General features: G+C 37.7%; 2 long non-coding RNA genes across 14 annotated transcripts in view; one reads left to right on the forward strand and one right to left on the reverse strand.

Moving 5' to 3' along the window:
- Nucleotides 1-21328, forward strand: part of LOC138166651 (uncharacterized) — a 59444-nt gene that overhangs the window by 35870 nt on the left and 2246 nt on the right. For 2 of the 13 annotated variants that reach the window (XR_011169683.1, XR_011169671.1), the window contains 3 exons: nucleotides 189-295; nucleotides 10582-10714; nucleotides 14386-16724. This is a non-coding gene — a long non-coding RNA (uncharacterized lncRNA). Of the gene's footprint in view, nucleotides 1-188; nucleotides 296-10581; nucleotides 10715-12063; nucleotides 12148-14385; nucleotides 16725-21328 lie in introns of those variants that run through there. The other 11 variants (XR_011169682.1, XR_011169678.1, XR_011169677.1 and 8 more) reach the window with 11 other exon arrangements.
- Nucleotides 1-21328, reverse strand: part of LOC138166652 (uncharacterized) — a 59597-nt gene that overhangs the window by 20192 nt on the left and 18077 nt on the right. The gene's annotated exons all lie outside the window — the stretch shown is intronic.

A 21328-nucleotide genomic window follows, 5' to 3' on the forward strand; every position in this document is an offset into this window, starting at 1 on the left:
TGGCACAAGCCCCAAATCAGCTGTGGTCTCCCAATGTCAGTCAGCAGTGATTAGGAACCCAAGTTCATTTAATCATTTTAACATCAATCAGTTTTTACAAGGAATATTTTCTTCAAAGATATGTCAAGCAAAATAGTACGGATATTTTCCTTAATAACTCAGGGGACACTCTTCCCTGTCTCTTCCAGTCTCTGCAGGTAGTGAACTCAGACTTAAACTACCTTCTACATAGCATTGGTTCCACTAATTTCGAACACGACAAAATCAAATATGTTTTGTCAAGAGACTGACCCAGGTAAGTGACTTTCCCTGTGATTTGTGAACAATATAGAATAAGTCTTTTGAATGAATTTAAAAATTTTTAATTAAAGATAAGAAAGGAGATCATATGGATTAAGACCAAGTCTACAAACCTTTAACTGTATTAAAGGAATACAGGGAAAAAAGGAGTAGACAAGATGGGACACACTGTGAAGAAATATTAGATCAAAGTCAAAATACGGGAAAAGTGGAATAACATATGAGAGTTACTCAATCAAAAACAGTTGACTTGGAAGATAAAACAGGGAGAAATAAATTGTCCTCTCAGAAACACATGATGACATAGAAAACTTTAATATCATTTTTCAAGAAATCATGATATAAACACAGGTTTGTTCCCAACTCACAACATAGTTTTGTTCCAGTATAATCAGCATGATTTTTTCCACTCATATATAACATTTAAGGTTTTAAAAGCACTTTGTATATATTTTCTCCCTTAATCACTATAGTAGCTCTACAGGTTAGGTACCATTAACCCCAATTAGCAGATGCAGAGGACTTAAGATCCAAAGAAGTGTTCAATTTTTTACCATGGGGAAACACCTAGTAAGGCTCATAGCCGATGAGCCCTGAGGCTGATATATTAGCCTTCTTTGGTCTTCTGCCTCCCAAGCCCAACACGCTTTCCACTATATCACACTATCTCAGCTGACTGGAAGTGGAGACAGTTTTCAGAAGAAACTGTATCGTCAATGGTGGTTGTTTCCAGCTGATCCATGGAAGCCTAAATTGATTCATAATGTAGAGAAGTACATATAGTTTTATGTTTCCTATTGTTTCTATAAAAAAGGAACACTATATTCCATTTAGTCTGGGTCTCTGGTACGTTATTTCCCCAACCTCTAGAAAAAATCTTTTTGTCCCTACTCTTGACACTGGTTTATGATTGAAAATTCTTCTGCATCCTCTACCTATTAACCCAACAATGAGTCCATCCACCCCTGCAATCTCAGGGATGAGACGGCATCTTCCATCATTGTTGGCATCTCCACAGAAATGACAGCAGAAAGAGATTTGTTTACCTTCATAGTAATGGCAAGTGAAAATAGCAAGAAAAGTCTCAAACACTGACTATTTGAAGATAAGCGAACCCTAAGTCAGATTTTACCTGGAAGAAATCCTGTAGACAAACATCATGTTCTACAGTGACAAAAGTCAGTAGAATTTAAAGAGAAATTTTAAAATGAGGGTCCACGAAGCAAGGAGGCTGAGTAGATTTCAGGGGATCCATAAACTTGGATGGCTGAATAAATTAAATCTTTATTTTTTACTACTCTCTAACTGAAATTTATTGTAATACTGAGTTTAAGCCTGAAATATTTGCATAAAACTTTTCTCATTGGTAGAGGGAATGATGATTCAATCCTGTATGCCTTTTTGAAGGGTAGACTTGGCTGAACTACTTCCTCCATTCAGAAAGGAGATACGTAGTTCCAAACTCTCTTCAAAGAAAGACCCATAGGGAAAAAAAAAATTTGGAAGTAGAATACAGGTAGGGGAAAGCCAGTTCCCCAATAGATTATTGATTCCAACTTTCCTAACTAGAGATGTCAGAAAATGTTTCCTTGGGGGAGATCAAGGTCAAAAGGGTTAATACTGAGTCATTGCAATCCCTTTGGAAGAAGGTCTGGTGTGTTCTGTTTGCTCTCTGCTTGAATAAATTATGTTAGTCATTATTCACTGTATGCAATAGTCTTTTTTGTAACTAATATATGGTGCAAGTCAAGCCTTTGGCTATAGGATTAACTCACTACATTTTTGTTCAAGGGATAGCGAATAGGAAAGTATTTAGAATGTAAAGGGGGAAATTATTTCTTCTAGATTATTTATTGGTGGGGTAGACAGATGTAATTCTAATCTGGAACCTTCTCTCTGAAGAGAGAAAAGTGACCAGCCTCAAGAATCCATTCTACTGCCTACCTCCATACAGTAATTAAAACCTCACTTTGGACATATTTGGATGTATGCAATGGACCATTTCATTCTTCCAGAAAAATTTGACCATTTATTTCAAGTCCCTCACCTATTTTACATATGGGAGAACTGAGGCTTAGAGAAGCTAAGTGACTTGTCCAATTTTATTCAGTTAATAAGTAGCAGAGGAAAATTTGAACTCAGACTTTAAAATTCCAAATTCAGTCCTATTTCCAATGTAATACTCTGCCTCACTTCTTCCTAATTTGTGGCCCTGGTTACTGGTACAGTTAATAGGAATAAGCACCTTTGATCTAGTACTCAGAGGTTACCATGTCCAATTTCTTCATTTTACCAATGAAGAAAATGAGGCTCAAAGGAGTTCAGTGGTTTGCTTGTACAGAGACTGAGAGAGAGAGAGAGAGAGTGAGTGTTTGAGTTAGAACCCAGGATTTCTTTCTTTGAGTCAGGACAGGTACTCTATGCCATAGAATATTTACTTTCTAATTAGTTTTGATTAATATGTCCATGGCATGATGTTTTGGCCATAATGTTATTCATGGTTCAGAAGGAATTTTGGTAATTTAGGTTTATTGGAGTTTAACAAAGATGCCAAGATTCTCTGGTTGTCTTTTAATTACCATTAGATTATTAACTAGAGAAACAGTATAGATTTTTAATAAATTGATTTAACTGACCCATACCACAGGAAAACTATAGGCTTTTCTGCTATAATTCTCATTTTCTCTGTCCCCTTTAAATTCCAGACAAAATAAAGGTGGTAAAGATGCTTGGAAAAATCTTTTGTTTAACTAATGACCACACAGTAATCCTAGATTATAAACCAAGGACAGGATCTACATGGGATTTGGATATATGTTGAGTTTATAGAATTTCACGATTTCTTAGAACATATTCTATTAAGGGGCTTGTTGCTTGGATTGTAGAATAGTATTGTGGCAACTTAAGTTCCAGGATTTACTTATGTGTTACCCTTTGGAGCTAATTGGTGTTTATTTTGGATCTGAGTAATGGTATTCTTGGATTCTCTTGCATTTAGGAAAAACGAAAAATAAGAAATGAGGATTGGAATCCCCTCCACAAAACAAAAACAAACCAAAGACCCTTGGCTCTCATGATGAAACAATTTGTTACTTCAGCCAGACAAAAAAATTACTGAATTGTGAGTTCAGAATATTGTACCCAACCAACAACTGGACAACTATAAAAAAAAACTTACTACATTTCACAGAGGCTTCGAGCCTTGGCAAAAAGCAAATGAATGGCTTTGAGAGTGGTTTGAGTTGGCTGTGTTACTCACAAGTAGGTTAGTTCTTAGAGAATATTACCAAGTGGTCAGAGTAAGTAAGGAGGCCCAAGTTTGGAGAGTCTCAGTGCTACAACTGTTTGGAGAAGAAATAAGGATCTAGTCATTGTACAAAAGGCTCTTTTAGAGCTGTAGCCATTGCAATATATCATTTATAGGATCACACTTAGAAAATCGTATTTGGTGGGCTTTGAATAACACAAAGACTTTTGCTCGTTTCATGGACTGAAATCATTAGGAACAGAAAAATTTCTTTCCAGTGTGCTGAAAAAAAAATCACAAATGTGGCTATCACTATTTTATTGTTTTTCCTATCGTTTAGTCATTTTCCAATTATGTCTCACTCTTTGACCCCATTTGTGGTTTTCTTGGCAAAGATACTGGAATAGTTTGCCATTTTCATCTTCAGCTCATTTTACAGATGAGGAAGCTGAGGGAAATAAGATTAAATGACTTTCCCAGAATCACACAGCTGTCTGAGGCCAGATTTGAACTCATGAAATCAATTTTAATTTCTTTGAAAACCACAGAGTATTGAAGAGATGCTATATTGTTTGAGATCGGACAGTATACAAATTTCCTGAAGAAAAGAGAGTATTAGTTGGTACTCTCTTATCGATGAATAGATCAATATTCTATAATAGAAAATTAACCCAGCTTCAATTTCTAGTACAAACCTAAAGCAGATTATTAAAAAATGCTGTATAAACTTTTAGAAGAAGCATTAAAAAATCAGTCATTTGACAAATACTTAGTGCCCACTTTGTGTAGACACACTCTTTTGTCCTGGTTATGCAAAAATGAGATTGTCCCTTCTCTCTTAGATCTTTAGTTCAGAGGTTGGAAACAAGAGCGTACATAAACATATAGGTATAAACAAAATAAATAAGAGTTAAATTGTGGTTGGAAGACCCTACCATCCAGATATATCAGGAAAGGCTTCATATAGGAGGTAGTGTTGGAACTGAGTTTTAATGGAAACTGTGGTTTCTAAGAGGCATAGATGAGGAGAGAGGACATTCTAGGCATGGGATGATAATAGATGATGTGCAGTAGGAAGGCCACTTAGAATGACCTGTGGAGTATGTCAAGGGAATTCATATAAAATTGGCTGACTATTAGATATTACAATCTAGATATCCTGGAGATATCACAAATAATTCTGCTATTTTCTGTTATCTTCCTTATTTACAAATACGACTATTCACTCCACTACTCAATAAATTCCAGTGACTCTCCTATGATGAATTATAAATTGTTCTGTTAAGTTTTTTAAAATCCTTCCAGGGGTAGATGGTGACATAGAAGTAGGAAAACTCTGTGAGCTCCCCCTAAAACCACATCAAATACATACAAAATATGATGCTAAACAAATTTTACAACTACAGAACCCATGAAGTGACAGAGAGAAACAAATGTCCCACTGAAGGCAGCTTGGCAGGCAGACTGTAAGGCTCTATTGTACCAAGCCAGGAGCCAAGTCCAGGCTCATGGGAGCCCCAGGGCAGCCCTGACCAGCAGTGGCTGGAGTGGACTTCAGGAGAGTGCATCACCAACAGCTGTGGTGGTTTCCAGAATTATGAAACCATAAATGCCAAAGAGAAAGTGAGAGGTCAATGTGGAACTCTGTTGGAACTGGGGGGGAATGGAGCGTGGTCCAGCCTCTGCCCCCGGAACCAGAAGTGGGAAAGATATGGCAGCCATGAAGCCGCAGCCACATGGCTGCTTCAGAGCACCTAGCCTGCAGATGATACGGGGAGCAAGCAACCATTCCGAGGTTAATCACTCTTGCTTTAACCTAGTTGGATCTGGATTGCTGTCTTGGGTGGAGGTCATGGGATATGTGACCAGTGAGCCAGAGCTTGTGGTGTCTGTAGAGAGGAACCCCAACTAATAGCTCTGGGACAAAGCTCTCCTTTCTGGAATTAGAGCTCTACTGTGGCAAACAGCTGAAATGTCAAGTAACTGAGTGGCAAACACAAGCAAGCAAAGGAAGCAAAGCAATCATAGCGATCAAACCTTAGATTCCTTTTTGGGGGACAAAAAGGATCAAAGCATGGAATGGGAGGAAGACAGTGAAGTCAGAACTCCTGAACCAACAGCTTCCAAGAAAAATATGAATTGGTTACAGGCCATGGAGGAGTTCAAGAAGGATTTTGAAAATCAATTAAGAGAAGTGGAGGAAAAAATTGGGAAGAGAAATGGGAATGTTGCACAAAAATCATGAAAAGAGAGTCAACAACTTGACTGAAGAAAATAACACCTTAAAAAACAGATTAACTCAAATGGAAAGAGGCCCAAAAAGCCAATGAAAAGAATGCCTTAAAAAGCCAAATTTGCCAGATGAAAAAATAATTTCAAAAGTTCATCAAAGAGACCTCCTCCAATTCATGCAAAAGGTGACTGCTACAGAACCCACAAAATGACACAGAGAAGCTAACCTCCCACTGAGGACAGCCAAGCAGGCCAGCAGGAAGTGGCTACAACAGCACTCTGGGAGCTGACCCCAGCCCTGCATGAGTTAGAGGTTTTAGCCTCAGGGCAGGTCTGACTGCTTGTCAGGTGGAGAGACTTCAGATCACCAGCAGCTGTGGTGGTTTTCAAAATTAACAGATGCTAAAGACAAAGTGAGAGGTCAGTGCAGTGTGGACTTTGGGATGTGGTAATTTAGAAGTGAGGTTGGCCTTTGCCCAAAGGGTGAGATGCAGCTGAGGCACAGCAGCCATGCAGTCACCACCACATGGCAGCTTCAGCTCCTGGCCTGCAGATTATAGGGGGACCAAGTGACCAATCTGAGGGGTAATTGCTCTTGCTTTAACTTGCTTGGGTCTGGATTGTGGTCTAGAGTAGAGGTCCTGGTTATGCAACCAGCTTGCCAGACTTCTCTTTGATCTTTGAAGTGGTCCCTTTTCTGTTAGATAGATCTTGACTGGAGTCCAAAGAAGTAGAAGGAGAAATAGACTATCAATCTTTCTAGCATAGGTACAGCGTTTCTTACCGCTTGGCTGCTTTTTGGATTTTACAGCATGACAGATTCAGAACCTCTTGAGAAGTGGAGAAAGTTCTCTCCCTCCCTTTGGGGATCCCAGGTGGAACAACTGAGATTCCTCAGGGCAGAATCAGCTGAGGATAGGATGTTGGGAGCTGGAGCCCCGCTATTCAGTTTCCAGGGGCAGGACTGGATTAGGATTATGGGATGGACAGGCATTTTTCCATTGGCCCCTCTGTCTGCAGTAGGCACACTGATCTTGTTCCAGTGGTTGCCAATTCATGACCACCCTCCTCCCTCCTGAAGGGGATGTATTTCCGTAGATGATGGGGCCCTTTGTTCTGGGAGGGGAAAGTGCCTGTTTCAGCCAAAACCACCACCACTGACCTGGCCATGTGTTTGTTCCATTTTGGGTCTTTAGCGGTGGCTTCCTGGGTTAAGATTCAGGGTGGAATAGTACCGGGGCCCTCTTTGGCTAAGAGGGCTTCTCCCCCCTAGGGCGCAGATATTTCTTGGCCCATAAATACAAGTAGAGACAAAATGAGATAAAAAATTAAGATTACAAAGACAATTAAGATCACAAATGATTGTTGATCCATAAATGCAAGTAAAGACAGAAAAAGAAAGTTACAGCACAATTAAAGTTACAGAGACACCTAGTGACAGAAACACAGAGAAAATTAAGGTTACAAAGACAATTAGAAACACAAAAACATAAACCGTGTTCCCCTGAGGGAAATGCAAGCAGAGAAGGTTACTAAGGTTACAGGACAGGAACACAGACAGAAATACAGGTAGCAGCGACATCTAGTGAGAGATACAGAAAAACATGAACCAAACCAAATGAAGGTTACAGAGAAAATTAAGGTTACCGGACAGAAACACAGGGAACAGAAGCAGAAAACAACTCTTTCCGACAGTGTCCTGTGGAGGTCAGTAAGGGTGTCAACACCGCATCCAGCTTAGCCTCTTACTATACAGGAATACTAAACTGAAACAGAATCATGAAACAGAACACTCATGGATCGAATCGAAATAATCTGGGAAGGACTTAGGTTTCTGGTTCGCTCAGGAAAACAATACAAGCCAGGGGCTGAGGAATGTCACTTGTTGGTCACTCCCTAGATTGGATTGCCTTCCCGGCCCTCCAGAGAACCTGGTTCAGCTGTCAATACAGAGCCAAAGGCTATCTTGGTGGGACCTCCAGTGAAATGGACAAATAAAATGTACACGACAAACCAGCCAATTATAATTTGATAGGAGTGTTTATTAACCAGCTGGTAGCTGCCTCCCCAGTAGGAAAGACAGCCTCGAGCCTTCTGAAAGATTCGTCTTTATAGAAGTAGATGTAACTAACAACAAAATATGGTTCTAAGGGGGTGAAATGCCATTTCTAGCGAAGCCTTGATTACCTCACAAAAACAAGAACAGACTTGTATCCGGGGCATATTTCTAACAAGAACAGACTTGTGTCTGGGGCATGATTCTGGCAACACAGGTAAAAAGTTCCTTCACTATTGTAGCTTGTTAGGTGGTTTCTCTTTTTTTATGCTCTATTAACTTCTGATTTACATCATTTGTTTCTGCCAGATTTTGAATTACAAATTTTCTCCCCATTTTTCCCTTACCCACCGCCCCAAAATAGAAGTTCTACAGTATATCCCCTCCTCCAATCTGCTCTCTCCCATATTTTCTCCCATACACCTATGGACTTTTCCAGTATCACAGGAAAAAGTACTAAATCAAAATATGGGAATGCTTTAGGGGAAAGAACAATCAGCTAGGTCAGGTACATGTTGAGTTTGTGGTGCCAGGATGCCAAGTGGAAAATACTTAGAAGCAAATGGAGATGTGGGTCTCCAGTTCAGGAGACAGATGATGATTTCAATATGCAATGTGAGTTATTGGCAAGTGTAAAAGATTCTGTAGAAATGGAGTTTTATTTTAGGAAGGCAAGCATACAACTTAATCCTGTCGATGCAGGGAGAAGGTAATGAATGATCTCAGTTTAAGGTCTGATCTGAGGTGGCAGAAGCTCTTGTTGGATTACTTGACCAGGGAGGTTTCCAGAAGCAGTAGGGACAGGAAATTCTCCAGCACTGGACAGTATGCACTGAGTTAAAGCACATCAGTCTGCACTGGGTAGAGCTGGATCCTCAAGTCTTTAAACTGTTTTCTATATAAGTTGCATGATGTTTTTAATCCAACAACTAGTCATATAGAAAGTATGTTATTTTTATATAGGTAAACTTTGCAAAACATACTGATTTTTGCATACATTAAACTACTCTTGGATCAAAACATGTTCACACATCTTGACGATAAGCAAGCAGTTATTGGAAGCATTGGCAAGGTTAGATAATGTTTAAATCTATGACAGGAGTCAAAGCAAAGAGGTATTAATTGGAGCCATGGGAATGATTGATTTTCAAGAGAGAGAGAGAAAATATTCGAAAGGAAAAACCTTATGGTATAAACACATTAAGTGCCCACCTGCTCCAAAATCTTCCCATGTGCCCCTGTACAAAAAGAGAGAGGAAGAAAAGGTGTGGGGCAAGAGGGGTGGTGGGGGGGACAGGCAAAGAGTATGAGACAAGAAGAAAAGCCTGTCTAAAGAGAGACTTTGCCACGCATATAGTTCTATTCCTTCCCTATTAATCTTGTTTTATCTCATTGACTTATTTTAAGTTTTATGGAGCTATAAATCATTTTGATTCTGAATGTCCATGCTGGCATCTACATGCTCCCATAACTATATGTTGTGCCTGTGGTACTTGAGTGGGTTGTAGTAGTAGCTGTAACCACAATTGCCATTTTCTGTTCTCCCTAGTTCCTTTGTTTTGTTTTGATTCACTTTTCTATAAAACCACTAGTTTTTTTTATAAATCTCCAGCTTAAGATTGTTTCAGTAGTATTAGACCCATTGTTCTGCCGTGATTCCTATCATTTATGCCTCTGCCCTATATATGTACTTCTTTATATACTACTTAAGAGTTCTAGGACTCTACCCTTGTGTCTTTCCACTAGGTAATTATAGAGATCCATTCACAAGGTAACATAGAAACATTAAACACATTCATTCATCCATTGCTTTTATATGGAATCCTTGGAGAAGGTAATGGCAACCCACTCCAGTATCTTTGCCAAGAAAACCCCAAGTGAGGTCACAGAAAGTTGAACCCTACTGAAAAATAGCTAGACAACAACAACAACATATATTTTCCAGCAAGCAGCATGTACTATTAGCATAATCTCATTCAAACCTTGTTTCTGAATATAGAGCATTACATTTTATTATGCCATATTCCTCTTCCTTTTCTGGAAGATGCTACTCCTTCCCAAAGGACATTCAATTATCATCACAGCCTCCTACCTTTATTGTTGTTTAGCTTCATTATCCTGCTTTTAACAAGCACCAGCCTATCCCTTGATCCAGGTGTCAAGCAGAAGTTAAGAATTTAAGAAAGTTAAAAACTAAAAAGTTAAGAACAAGAATCCAGGACTCATGACTTCTAGCCTAGCTCTTTTCATTCTAGTACACTGACTCTTTTCTCTGGGTGGTCACCTTCACTACCCTAAAGTACTCAGCTGATTCCTGTTGCTAAATTAACAATTTCAGAAGAATTATGTTATAACCCTTTATAAGACTATACTTTTTTCACACACTGCATAGATGGAAGAAAAAAGTATTTTAAGATCTCTCATTTGATATTTAACATGAAAATAATTAACTGAATGGGGGGAAATGTCATGAGAAAATGAATATTTTTCAAGAGATTGAAAGCTGACCAAATGACCCTCAAATTTAGAATTTTTAAAAGGTTCAATAATATCCAATGAGAAGAGAAGCACAAAATCATCACTTGGGAAGTATTTTCTCATCTATACAGGGAAGTTATCAGAAAGCTTTAAAAACAAAAATCTTGTTAAAAACATGTTATTAATCATCTTATAAATAAAAACATTAAAGTTAATGTAGTATTAAGATTACATGTTTTTATAATTGTACCTTACTGTTTAATTCTAGAATTTCACACAGTACATAAGATACCCAAAATAGGCAGTAAGATGTCCATAGAGCACTGGCCCTGGAGTCAGGAGGACCTGAGTTCAAATCCGGCCTCAGACACGTGACAAACTTACCAGCCGTGTGACCTTGGGTAAGTCACTTAACCCCAACTGCCCTTCCCCCTCCAAAAAAGCAAAAAAAAAATACAAGTTGAGCTCAATTGTGGGTATCATGTTTAAGGGTGGCCAGGTAGCACAGTGAGTAAGAGCAGTGGCCCCAGAGTCAGGATGACCTGGGATCTAATCCGGGCTCAGACACTTAGCACCCACCCAGAAACACCTGGCCCTGTAACCCTGAACAAGTTACTTAACCCGAATTGCTTTTAAAATAAAGATGCCCAAAGTATTTTTCTCTTACACTCATTTAGATTATGAAAAATAATCTAATTATTATATATATATAAATAATCTAATTATCTAATAATCTAATAATCAATTTTCCTCTCTCCTCTCCAAGAAATTAAAAATGTTACTTTGTCACAAATTACTAGGTCCAGTTAATGGGTCCAGATTTAAGATTAAGTGACTTCCTGAAAGCATTTACAGTATATATTATTGCCTTTCTTTTTATTTCTTTTTCTGAGCTTAACTTCCTGTGGGCTATATAAGCACTACCATTTCATTCTGGGTTACACCTACAACTTTTCCAGGAAAGGCCACAAAAGGCATTCCTGCCTTCTACCTAATACACACAGTACAACCTGTATAGCATGTTCACAGAGGACTAGCACCTCTGGTGTCAGGGCTTACCAAGCCCTTTTCAGGGCTTTGGTATCCATCTATCATCCAACTCTCACCTATGGCTCCAAGAAGCTCTAATAAATAAAAGTATCTCAGTACGCTAGCTAAAGCAGATCGAAGGTAATTGCCAAGCTTCAAATCCATTGGTGAGTTGGGAGATGTCTACCCCAGAATGTAAAGACTTTCCTGGTGCAAAGGGCAGATGAGAACAATTTGTTCCAATTGCCAGGAGGGCAGCTGAAGCAGGCTCTGTTGAGCATTTAGAGTTTGTTCAGAAATTGAAGAGGCTGAGGTCATCCAATGCATCCCAGGCCATAGCCAGTCATCCTGGCTTTGATCTTGTCACTAAACTTCAATGACTAGAAAAGAGAGTGAGGCTAGTGACTTTGACTACCTCACAAATCCAATTCACATGCAAGTCAAGACATGACCCATTAGCCACTGTTTTACCCCAACGTTGTGATGTCATTCATTCTCTATGACATTGAAGGACAAATAACAATAAACAACCTCAACAGATTAGATAGATGTATATGCATGTATACGTATATATGTGTAAAAAATGTTTAGGAGCCCAAAGGAGAAAAGAAAAAAACAAACTTCCTTCCTTTCATTGAGACCTAAGATACTATACTTATGTTGCCAAATGAAGTAACTCTGTTAGTTGGCTTTGCTTAAATGTTTATTTTTTTCTTTCTAGAAGGGAGGGCTCACTGGCAGTGGAGACAGAGGGTGTCCTATAGTCAAAAATGACTGGAAAAAAAAGCAGTAATAAAATATAAAAGTATGTATACTGTAATAACTCTGAATAAGTTTATAATAGCATACCAGGGAGCATCTACCAAAGCTTCCTTGGAAACTTCTGGGGACTCCAAGGACATTTACTCCACATTCGTGGATGCCAAGCAGTGACCCAGTGCTGAAAGAACTTGGTATTTTAGAAGGATGACGCAAAATAAAGCATGGTTCCTTGGTGTTCCCCAATCCCCTCTCCCAAAACAGTGCCTTAGGCTCCCTCTGCTGGCTGTGTATTAACTTAGCATTATATATAATGTTATTCTTACACTGTTCCAAATAAATTAATGTTAAAAACTTTTTTTGCTATAATAGAGTTTGATCTTAAATGGGAATGCCAAAAGAAATAACCAGTTTCAAGTTGGAAAATGCAAACATTATGATCTTTGGCTGCCAGTGAGAGAGACAGTCACATCTTAAAAGAATAAAGAACATCAGAATACAACTAACATTTAAGTTTGTATAGCATTTTCTAAATATTGTCTGATATCTTCACAATAACTCTAGGAAGTAAAGGCCATTTTTATCTCCATTCTACAGATGGAAAAAAAGTGAAGCAGATTACAAAAGTTAAGTGACTTTCCCAAAGTCACACAGCTAAGCATTGTCTGAAGCTAAATTTTAACTCAGGTCTTCCTAACTCTTGGTCTCTTTCTAGTGCACCACCACAAGTATTATGTTCATTTTAGAGCACATGGTTAGAGGAGGGATATTGATAAGCAGGAAACTGTGATTAGGAGGGCAACCAGGATATTGACGGATCTTGAGTCCATGTTATATTGAGGAAACAGTTAAAGGAATCAGGGGTGCTTGTTCTTTTATTTTTCTCTTCTGTTCATGCTTTTTTTACATATTTTGTTTTTTTATATATAAAAATAATTTTAACATCCATTTTTCTAATCTTAAATTCCAAATTCCCTCTTTCCCTTCTTCCCTTCCTCCTTTCTTGAGAAAGCAGGTAATTTGCTATAGATTTTTATATGTGCTGTCATATAAAACATTTCCATATTACCTATATTGTGAAAAAAACACAGACAAAAAAACACCAAACAACAAGAAAAATAAAGAATTTTTTTAAAAGTATGTTTCATTCTGCATTCAGACTTCATTAGTTCTTTCTCTAGAGCTGGATAGTATTTTTCATAAGTCCTTTAGAATTATCTTGGATCATTGTATTATTGAGAAGAGTTTTCATTCACAATTGATCATTGTATAATACTGTTTTTACTGTGTTCAATGTTTTCCTAGTTCTGCTTACTTCACTTTACATCAATTCACATGAGCCTTCCCAGATTTTTCTGAAATTATCCTGTTCATTATTCCCCAATTCATGCACATCCCCTCAGTTTCCAACTCTTTCATATGACAAAAAAGAGCTACTATAATTATTTTTGTACATATTGGTCCTTTTCCTTGTTGTTGTTTTGTTTTATCTCTTTGGGATAGAGAACTAGTAGTGGCATTGCTGGGCCAAAAGATATACACAGTTATAGCTCTTTGGCAAAGTTCCAAATTGCTATCCAGAATGATTATATCATTTCACAACTCCACCAATGGTACATTAGTGAGAAATAATTATTATGGAAAAGAAGACTCAAGGGAGACCTCAATAGTTGTCTTCTAGTATTTGGTGTCTTGTCATGTGATGGGACGGAATTAGAATAATTAGAATTAGAATAATTTCCTAGGTAGCACTATGAGGTATGATTTTCCCAAGGATATGGTAAAACAGAGCGGTTTGCATAGAGTCCTCTTTGCTAGGGAGCTCTAGGCCATCATAGGACCTCATTGTTAAGCAGTGATCAAGTAAGAGCACTGGCAAGAGAGAAGATCATCCAGTCAAATGATTCTTAGAAAGGCCTAAGCTTCATATTGAAAGTCAGAAACAGAAACCAGAGAAGAATGGAAGATTAAACAGGGCTTTTCTAGGCACTTTCTTTAAAATGAGAATTCTAGGAAGAATTGATTGATCAAAAGAAGAGGTAGAGGAATCTTCCAGGCTGAGAAAATAGCTGGGATCAAGTCATCTCCCAGGATTAGAAAGAGAAGTCTGGATTATAAGGAGAAAGGAGAGAAGGAGAGAGAATGACTGCCCTGGTTGATTCCCTAGAATGGAGGTTCCAGGAGGGATTCACTAATCTGAGAAAGGAATGATAAGGGCTGAGGGGTCTTATAGGGTGAAAAGTTTCATGTCCATGTCAAATTGCTACATTCTCTATTGTTGCAGGAATTCTGGAGGATATGCAGAAGATAACTCACCATGAACTGCAGTCCACATCATTCATTCAACAAACATTAATCAAATGCTTTATGACAATAAGTACATGATGCGAGGTAAAGGGGATATAAAGAGAAAAACAAAACAATCCTTGACTCCTGAGGAATTCATATGTCATTGATTAGAGGCAATTCAGGATGCATTTTCCATAATCAAGTGAATATATAAAAATTCTAGATAATTGGATGGAAAGCCTATAGTGGTGGTCCATTAGTACATAGTAGAGATGGATAGTGAACTGGGACCTGAATTGAAAAAGATTAAGAAATAGGGCAGGATTGCCTTTAGAAAAATGCACAGACCCCAAGACCTCTAAAACAAAGACCCTTTTTTTCAACAATATTATTCTGATACTGTATAGCTATGAGTCATGGAATGTCACAGTCCCTGATGAATTAAAACTTAAGGTCACCAATAGGCAATGGAGAGGTGCACAGTGGGCATGAAGAGGCCATAAAGAATTCACAGGAGAAGTAATATAAAGGGTATGATCAGAGACATGTATGATCAGAAATAGAAATGGGTTGGTCATGTACTAAGAGTGAGGGATAACCAATGGACAATCCATATATCCCACTGGTGTTCATGTAATGTCAAGAGACACAAGGACAGACATCATCCATGGACATTTGGTATACCCTCTGTAAAGGGTCTGTGAATGGACATGGACTAGAGTCTCACAGGATGAGAAAGTGTGGATAAGTTGGGATCTGAATCTCCTGTAAGGAGTGCACACTTTGATGAGATCATAGAGTCATCATACTATGTGAGAAGAAAGATCACAATAAATTAAAAGTTGTGATCAAAGCACTTCTCTGCCATTGTGTGTGTAGAAACAATTCAATTTTAATTCCATCTATTGAGCATATCACTTGATCAGTTTGCTACTTAGCTTCCTCTTCTGTAGAATGGGCATGGAACCTATTGAACTCAAGCATCAAAAGAGACAATTCATTTAAATTACTGTGCAACTGTGGTTGTTTTTACAATTACTGAATTTAACTGATAAAAGGTGTATTACTAGTCCAAGACTAATTCCACCTGTCATCTCAAATCAAACAAATTTTCCTCAAGTGCTAATACCCTCCCTCATTCAACTACCTTATATTAACTACCTTCTGCTGATTTTCATATTCTTTAATTCATATTTAATTTAATTAATATTCTTTAATATATGTGTGCATATATATGTATATATTTATGTTTTATTAATAATATATATTATACTTTATATATTTACATATACAGACTTACACTGCCTTCTCTGACTTTTCCACCATACCCCCAGAAATTAATTATTGGGAAAACCCAATCATTCTGCAAGATCCCATCAGACTCAGTTCTTTACTTCATCACCATTCTGCATATTTAGTCCCTCACCTCTCTGTCAAGAGGTAGGTGGCATTCTTCAACATCAAACCTCTGGAATCATGATTTAATCCTATTTTTCTTCAGCCTATATTTCTCTGGGTCATTTAATCCTCAAGAGTATTGCTCCCTGAAGAGTACAGCCTGAGTTTGGGAATAAAACAGATAAAATTTCTTTCATGATACTACTTAGAACAACACATCATGTCACCTTTTCTTTATCTCTAATTGTCAAGAGAAAGAAACTTGCAACCAGGCATCTGTGTGGCAGCATAGAATAGGCAATTTGTAAAACAGGACCAGCCTTGAGTCTCAGTAGAAAGGTCATTTTCTCTCTTTTTCAAACTCCAGAAAGTACACGTTCAGGTCAAACAAACCTTTCATAATTTGTCTAGCCTTTGTTCAAAGAAAACATCTCTAGCTGAGAGAAAGAATAAATGTCATCCTTTGCTAGAAGAAAATGCTATATTTTCCCCATGTTCCAATTAATCATTTTCTTGTAAAAGAGTCATCAAAATCGTAGCACAAAATTATTTTCCTACAAAAACTGCCTATCTGTGTCATTGGCCTCTACGTGACCTCCATCTCCACTCACCCTAAAATCCCTATTTGTCCTAATTTTTAGTTTCTATGGGTGTGTATATGTGTAAATATGTTTAAGGCTTTAACTATTTGGAAATTCCTATAGCAATAAATGTCATATTGAGAATTAATGATAATCTTCTTGAACAAAAATCAAATTCTTTTCTGAAAGCAGATTTCCTGTCTGGAAGATCTGAGAGAGGTGTTACCCTCTAAGGAACTGAGTTTCCAGAAGCATGTTGCAAGGGTCCAAGTCAGTTTTTGGAAAGGAATGCTGTACTTCTTTTGCCTCCTGGTTTTATTTTAGTCAAAATAAACTTTAAAAATTTCAAGAGCTGATATTTAAGGTGTCCCCCCCTTTCTTCCAACTTGGCCTAATTTTTAATTAATTGAGTGAAAAACTGATCATGTTTTGAATTTAGGGAAGTATTTATCATAGCTTAATTAGGAAATTCAGTCTAATGAGACAACTTTTCACATCTTGAAATTGTCCCTGTTCAACAAACCTATTTCAAAAAGTGTCTGTGGAAGGACAGATCATGGTTTCATTTCAGCTCAGAGTTGAAAATGGTGGTGGGAGATGGGGTGGGGGGAAGGGGATGTGTTCACACTTTCTTTTTTAATCATGCCTCCCTACCTAAGGTCAAGACCATCCAACCTCCTAAGTGCTTTCAGCTACCAAATTTTAAGTTACACAAGGAAACACCCACAAAGATAAGAACTATCTTATTTAAACTTTATATGTCTATGCCTAGCATGGAGTTTTGTATACATTAGGCACTAATGTTCACTATTATGGCTGTTTTTGTTTGAGTTCTATTTTGCCCTTTTTCTAAAAGTGACCCTTTGAAGCAGAAGAGTATTAGAATGCTGTAGAGGACAATATAGTAACATCTATTTGATGATAATGAAGATTAAGATGCCAAAACAGCCTGACACCACAATGTTGGATGACCTTCTTCATAAACTATTTTGTGTAAATTACAAGGATGTGAAAAGAGAGCCATAACTGAGGGCAAACACCAGAAGGAAAAAAAAAAACTGTGCCAGGGCAAATGGCATCAAAGCAGTCCTCAAATCAGCAATTTCAAAATAAATTAAGTTGGTTCTATATGGTGGAGGATTGGGGGAGAGACACCTAAAGCTTCAGGGACACAAAGCCTCATGTAGGAAGAGACCCAGAGGCAAGAACTTCACTTTGGGGAGATGACCCTCAGCATAGACTTGTGGAGCAAAAGCATTAGTCAGAGGACAACTTATATCTCTAAATGCTTATATTAATAAAGATGGAATTAACAGTAATAGACTACTATTGTAGTGTAAGAAATGATGAGCAGCTTGATTTTTTTTTAAAGTGGAAAGACATTCATGAAATAAGGCAGAGTGAAACAAGCAGAACCTAGAGAATATTTTATACAGTTACAGCAGTATGACAGTATGAAGAGTAACTGTGAATGACTAAGCTATTTTGAGTAAGATGAATATTAAAATCAACTACAACAGGGGTGGCCAGGTAGCACAGCGAGTAAGAGCACCGGCTCCAGTGTTGAGAAGACCTGGAGATCGAATCCCCGGGCTCAGACACTTAGCACCCACCCAGAAACACCTGGCCGTGTAACCTTGAGCAAGTTATTTAACCCCGATTGCTTTTCTTTTTTTTTTTTAAAGAAAAAAATCAACTACAACAGAATAAAAAGGAAAAAGCTATTTAACTTCAAAGAAAGAACTGCTATATGGAAATATGTATTGTATAGTTTCATATCTATACATATCTATGTTAAATGTTGGCCTTCTCTAGTGCTGGGTTGGGAGGGAAGGAGGCAGACAGCTCAAAACCCCAAACAAACAAACAAACAAACAAATAATAAAAGGGTAGGTTTTAGAGATAAAGAAAATTAATTCAGTTTTGGTCATGTTGAGCTTAAGATGTCTATGGGACATCCAGGGCAAAACGTCTAATGGTTGGAGATTGGAGCTCAGCAAAGAGGGTTAGGGCTGGCGAAGTTGGTTTGAGAATCATCCACATAGAACTAATTGAATTCACAGGAGCTGATAACATCACCAAGTGAAATAGAATAGGAGAAAAGAGGGCCCAGGACAGAACCCTGTGAGATATTCATAGTTAGCAGCTGTGACTTAGATGAAGATGCAGCAAAAAAGATTGAAAAGAAGCAGTCAATTAGGTAGGAGGAAAACCAGGAAAGAGTAATGAGATGAAATCCTAGAGAGAAGAAAGAATAAAATATAAGAATAAAAGTGATTTTTCTGCATCAGAGACTGGTGAGAAGTCAAGAAAGATGAGGATTGAGAAGAGACCATTAAATAGGGTGATTGAGAGATAGTAACTTAGGAGAAAGCAGTTTTGGTTGAATAATGAAAGGAAAATTGTAGAGTTAAGAAGAGGCTGAGAGGAAAGGAAGGCACTGTGCTAGACAATAGGCATACAAATACTAAGAATGAAAAAATCCTTACTCCCAAAGAGCTTACATTCTACTAGGGGAGACAATATGGACAAAGCATTTACTAAGTGCCTACTATATGCAAGGCTTGTAATAGCAATACAAAGGATAAAAAAAAATCTTAACATGAGGAACTTAAATTCTAATATTAACTCAAAAAATCAGGTTCATATCTGTTCTTCTCTCTATATATGAATACCATCTCCTGACGTTGGATACCAAAGAAGCATTTTGGCTGTCCATTCCTTTTTCTGGTTGTCATCGATTTGTCTGATTGCATTTTTTATACCTTTTCTATTGTTTAATTCTTCATTTGTCATGCATTACAGCTTATTCATACCCAATGTATGCCTCTCTATTGACGCTGGAGTAATCTTCAGATAAATTTTTTTGAAAATTGTAGTGTCATACAAATCATGATCATATAAACACATCAGTAGATTAAATGCTATTAAGTAGGTACCCATAAATTGGAGAATGTCTTGACAAATCATGGTATATGAAGTGAATTGATTATTATAAACCATAAAGAATGACAAAATGATGGATTCAGAGTAATATGAAAGGACTCACATGAAATGATGCAGAGTAAAATGAGGAGAATCAAATGAACAACTAATGATCACACTAATAATGTGAGGGGAAAACAGCTTTGAAAGACCTCAGAACTCTGACCAAAGCTGCAATCAACCAATCCTGATCATGAAATATTGACAGTGAAATACCTCCCACCTCTTGGCAGAGGTGTGTTGCACCAGAGATACAGAATGAGAAATGCCTGCTCAGACATGGCATTTTTGATGGTGCTTACTAAATCATTAAATTAATTTTTCAGTACCGTTGACCAATTAATTACACAAATATTTTTGCTGCAATTCACTTGGTAAGTTTCCATCTTTCTTGATGTACACTGTTCTCACAAACAAATCAGAACCAATAGACCAACAAGTATTATTAAATACTTAATATGTGCAAGGCACTATACTGGATGCTGATGGTATAAAATGTAAATAATGAAATGGTCATGGTTTGGTCACCACAATTTCTTTTTTATTATGAACAACTGAAAATCAATATTGAAAAGGTGAACAGTTAAGGAAACACAATTTTAAGTACTGGCTACTTTTGGCAGGCAGCCCAGAACCAACAGATTACTTGTCTCTTCCTCTGTCTCTTCCTCCCTTTGCTGAGTACAAAAGCTACAAGAAATTAATCACTCCATGGTTCTGCTGATAATTAGGGACTTTGAGTGAAATCTGTTTTGTGGGCAGAGGAAAGGAGCCAAGGATGGGTTCCAGTAGTTTGCTCTCATCTACACATCTGTCCATTCTCAGTAATCTGTGGACCATCTCCTTACTTCCCAGTCTCCAATGTCTTCACCCGGCCAAATAATTCCTAGGATTGCAGGGCAACAGTTAGGTTGCCCAAAGCAGGGTACATCACTCTGACACCTCAATCGCTGTGCTCCTAAAACTGGAGGAACACAGAGATGAGAGACACCCCTATCCTTCTCAACTCTCTCAGGGTAGAGAAGAACCCTGGGGGAGGTGTGGAATATAATAAACATGGCCAGATTGTGGGGCCAGAGCAAACCTATGTTTCCTATGTATATTATATTTATGTATGTAAATGGCAGTGGGGAGGTAAGGTAGAGGTTGAAGTTCCCTTGCATGATCAACATTTGTAGTAGACTTTTCATTAGTGAGAATAAGTTCAGTGCTCTCTGCTTTACTGTAGAGAGCCTGGAATTTCATGTGTCTCTTCTCTATACTGGAAGCCAAAAGACCTTTGCTTCTAATGTAGACACAGAGGATCAAATAATCATTCTTCATCGATGAGGAAAGTTGTCTGTAAGGAGCCTGAGTCCTAGGTTACTACCTTTGTGTATATACAGGCAATATATAGGTATCTATGGCTACATATGTGTATGTTTGCATATATATGCATATATATATGTATACTCCAGACCAATATATATATCAATAAATTAAATTGTAAGCTCATTGAGGTCAGGGATTGTTTTCTTGCCTTTTTTTTGTATCCATGATACTTAGTACAGGCCCTGGGACATAGTGGGCTATTAATGTTTATCGATTTATTGATAGATTAATAGATTTGTATATATTCAAATATATAGAGATTGTATATGAATTATAATATATTCTAAACCAATAGTAATGTGAATACATATTTTCTGTGGTATATAGATTATGTAGTATAATATTTATATATATATATGTGTGTGTGTGTATAATAGGTAAGCAACAAGACATGTCTTTATTAAGATTTTGACAAGACCACAGACAAAAGAGAGAAACAACTTTCAGTTCATTCCAACATGGCTGGTGCCCAGGGTAAAGAAAAGTTGCTCCTTATATAGAGCATGATTCAAGCATGATCTCCTCGTGCACAGGGAGTGTGAACCAATGGAGGGCACCCCCCCCCCCAACCAGTCACATCAGCTGTTGCTCATCAAGTGAGCG

This window comes from Petaurus breviceps, unplaced genomic scaffold (assembly GCF_028583685.1).
Source record: "Petaurus breviceps papuanus isolate PSGF00001 unplaced genomic scaffold, PetGlider_PUasm1.0 225, whole genome shotgun sequence".
NCBI lineage: Eukaryota > Metazoa > Chordata > Mammalia > Diprotodontia > Petauridae > Petaurus > Petaurus breviceps.